The 4,150-nt window shown below is 38.6% G+C and overlaps 1 non-coding gene across 1 annotated transcript; it reads right to left on the bottom strand.

Moving 5' to 3' along the window:
- Positions 1–3,534: 3,534 nt before the first annotated feature.
- LOC129674927 (U6 spliceosomal RNA) lies at positions 3,535–3,641 on the bottom strand. The gene has a single exon (XR_008719864.1). It is a non-coding gene; the product is annotated as a U6 spliceosomal RNA (small nuclear RNA).
- Positions 3,642–4,150: the final 509 nt, after the last annotated feature.

Raw genomic sequence — 4,150 nt, 5'->3', positions numbered from 1 at the left:
GTCTGTTCAACCAATTGGTTACGGGTAGTACATCAGAGTATAATTTCAAACACAAGGTAAAGAAATTGATTGCATTGTCCTAGGCCCACCTTTTTTTGCTTGCATTGAAAACTGAACAGATTTCCTCCTCACTTTGTGGGAGGGTAGTTTTCATAGATATTTGCTACAAAATTATGGGGATGAAAGATACACATTCAGTCATTTATCAGACTAATGTCAGGATGAGATTGGCATTAATCTTTTTTGTTGTTGTTATTATTCTGAGCCTTCATAACTAAGTTGAAAATATAGAGGTGGGATGCTATGGCCTCTGAATAATAGTCAGAGATGGAGAAATCTAGAATCTGCTTTTGGGGGATGGGATAGTTTTATTTTGTAGAAAAATCTAAGATCACACAGATCTACTTTCAAAATCTGCCGTATCCCACTAAACAACACTGTACACGTTAGTAAAATTTTGCTTGATTTTCTATTCTTTAAAATATGGCCAATAATCATTATTATGCAGATATGCTATGTTAATCAGTTAAGGTACAAAATATGGCAGAACTTATGAGTAGATACTGAGGGATCTGTTCTTATTTTTTATATGTTGTTTATTTGATATCAATTTATTAGATTTACCTTAATGTTATTGTTATGTTACAGATATTATTCCACTATTTATGGGGATCTGATTAGGTTAGTGACAAGAGTTCATAATTTTATACTGTTCTTTTTGTATTTAGCTCAGAGACATTCCAAGTATCCCATAAAATAAGACAGCAGAGCTAGAGGATATTTAAAGAATGTTCAACTAATCGTGCTTATTGTATATGAAAAGGGTATTTTAAGAAAGGGAGATTGATATCTGCAATGACAAAGGTGTTAGCTTAGCTCCTCATGAAGCACTCTCTTCTTGGATTTTATAATAGCATTCAAAACCTGATTTACCTCCTGCTCCACTCAATTTAATTTCATCTGCTTAGTCCTTAAATATTTTTATGTAACAATATTCTTATTATATCAAAAATTTTATTGCTGCTAATTAGCAACTCATGTTCTTATATACACAGATTTTAATGTATAAATATTTAATTGATTATAATTTTAATAATTGTTGTATTTATATTTATTTTATACAGTTATATTGTTTATTTAAAATATGAGTATTTATTGGCACAGGAGACAACTTCCTGAACAGCACACCAACAATACAGGTGCTATGATCAACAATCAATAAATGGGACCTCTTAAAACTGAAAATTTTCTGTAAAGCAAAAGTCATTGTCATCAGAACAAAATGGCAGTTTCCAGATTGAGAAAGTATCTTCACAAACCCTATATCTGACAGATGGCTAATATCCAGAATATATAAAGAGCTTAAGAAGTTAAACACCAACAAACCAAGTAATAAATTGAAAATGAGGTACAGAGCTAAGCAGAGTATTCTCAATAGAGGAATATCAAATGGCAGAGAAACACTTAAAGAAATGCTCAGCTTCCTTAGTCATCAGAGAAATGCAAATCAAAACCACCCTGAGGTTTCACATTACACCCATCAGAATGGCTAAGATAAAAACTCAACTGACAACACAAGCTGGAGAGGATGTGAAAAAAGGGGGACCCTCCTCCATTGCTGGTGGGAATGTAAACTTGTACAACCACTTTGGAAATCAATTTGGCACTTTCTCAGAAAATTAGGAATAGTGCCACCTCAAGATCCACCTATACCACTCCTAGGCATACATCCAAAAGATGCTTAAGTATACAACAAAGACATTTGTTCAACCCTGTTCTTAGCAGCTCCATTTGTAAAAGCCAGAAGCTGGAAACACCCTAGATGTCCCTCGACGGAGGAATGGGTGCAAACATTGTAGCACATTTACACAATGGAACACTACTCAGCTAATAAAAACAAGGAAATCATGAAATTTGCAGGCAAATGGTAGGAACTAGAAAAGATTATCTTGAATGAGGTAACCTAGAAGCAGAAAGACACACATGATACATACTCACTTATGAGTGGATATTAGCCACATAATATAGGATAAACATACTAAAATCTATACTCCAAAAGAAGCTAAACAATGAGGAAAACCCTAGGAAAATGCTCAATCCTCATTCAGAAGGAGAAGTGCCATAGAAGTGGGAAGCAGGAGAAGACAGGGAACAGGACAGGAGACTACCACATGGGGCCTCTGAAAGACCCTATTGATCAAGGTTTCAAAGCAGAAGCTGAGACTCATAGCTAAACTTGGGCAGAGTGCAGGGAATCTTATGAAAGAAGCTGGAGACAGAAAGACCTGGGGGGCACAGGAGCCCTAAAACGAGACCAAAAGAACCATAAAAACTGAGCCCTGAGGTCCCTGCAGAGACTGAAACCCCAACCAAGGACAATATATGGAGAGGCCCTGCTCACATGTAGCCATAGACTCAGTCTCCAAGTGGCTTCCCTAGTAAGGGGATAAAGGACTTTCTCTGGCATGAACTCAATGGCACACTCTCTGCCATTGATCACCTCCGCCTAAGGGGGTGGGGGGTTGGAGCCTTGCCAGTCCACAAAGGAAGACAATGCAACTAGTCCTGATGAGACCTGATGAGCTAGGGTCAAATAGAAGGGGAGGAGGACCTCCCATATCAGTGGACTGGGCGAGGGACATAGGCGAAGAAGAGGGAAGGAGGATGGGATTGGGAGGAGACAAGGGACGGGACCACAGCCAGGATAGAATTTGAATAAATTGTGATAAATGATAATAAAAAAGGCGAAAAAAAGGTAATGGAAAAATAAAGAAATAAATGAGTTAATGATAAATATGACTCTTATAGCATTTTCTACATGTAGACATCTAGTTAGACGATCACCATTTGTTGTATATGCTATCTTTTTTCCATTGTATGGTTTTGGCTTCTTTGTCAGAAGCCAAGTACCATAGGTGTGTGGGTTTATTTCTGGGTCTTCTATTGATTCCATTGTTCCACCATTCTGTGTTTATGCCAGTACCATGCAGTTGTTATTACTGTTTATAGTATAGGTTGAGTTTCAGGGATGGTGATACCCCTAGAGGATATGTTATTGTACAGTATTCTTTTTGCAATTCTGGGATGTTTGTTGTTGTTGTTGTTGTTTTGTTTTTATCCCTTAAATATTGGTAGCCCTTATTGTTTTTCTTTTTTTCTCTGGGTATGTTCAACATGATTATTCACAGTCCTGACTACATTTAGGTCTTGAACTACCATTCCTCCTATTTTTTATATTTTATTATTAGTTAAATTTTATTAACTCTGTATCCTAGCTGTATCCCAGCTGTATCCCACTCCCTCATTCCCTCCCAATCCCACCCTCCTGTCCTCATCTCCTCCCTGACCCTTTCCAAGTCCACTGATTGGGGAGGACCTTCTCCCTTTTCATCTGACCCTGTTTTATCAGGTATCTTCAGGACTGGCTGCAAAGTCCTCCTCTGTGGACTAGCAGGACTGCTCCTTTCTTGAGGGGTGGGGAAGTCAAAGAGCCTGTCATTAAGTTCATATCAGAAATAGTCCCTGTTCCCTTTAAAAAATATGGAACACTTCATGAATTTGTGTGTCATCCTTGCGCAGGGGCCATGTTAATCTTCTCTGTATCGTTCCAATTTTAGTATATGTGCTGCCGAAGCAAGCACTACCATTCCTCTTTTTTTAAATTTTTTTATTAATTACACTTTATTCATTTTGTATCCCCCCATAAGCCCCTCCCTTCTTCCCTCCGGATCCCACCCTCCCTCCCCTTTCTGCATGCATGCCACTCCCTAAGTCCACTGATAGGGGAGGTTCTCCTCTCCTTTCTGATCTTAGTCTATCAGTTCTCGTCAAAAGTGGCTGCAGTGTCCTCTACTGTGGCCTGGTAAGGCTGCTCCCCCCTTAGGGGGAGGTGATCAATGAGCAGGTCAATCAGATTATGTCAGAGGCAGTCCCTTTTCCAAAGAAATAGAAGCAGTCATCAAAAGTCTCCCATCCAAAAAAAGTCCAGGACCAGATGGCTTCAGCGCAGAATTCTACCAGACCTTCAAAGAAGAGCTAACTCCAATTCTCTTCAAACTATTCCACAAAATAGAAACAGAAGGAATATTACCAAACTCATTCTATGAAGCCACAGTCACCTTGGTACCTAAACCTCACAAAGACTCAACAA

Source organism: Psammomys obesus, unplaced genomic scaffold (genome assembly GCF_907164565.1).
Source record: "Psammomys obesus unplaced genomic scaffold, mPsaObe1.curated_primary_1811, whole genome shotgun sequence".
NCBI lineage: Eukaryota > Metazoa > Chordata > Mammalia > Rodentia > Muridae > Psammomys > Psammomys obesus.
This window is presented reverse-complemented; position numbering and strand designations above follow the sequence as displayed.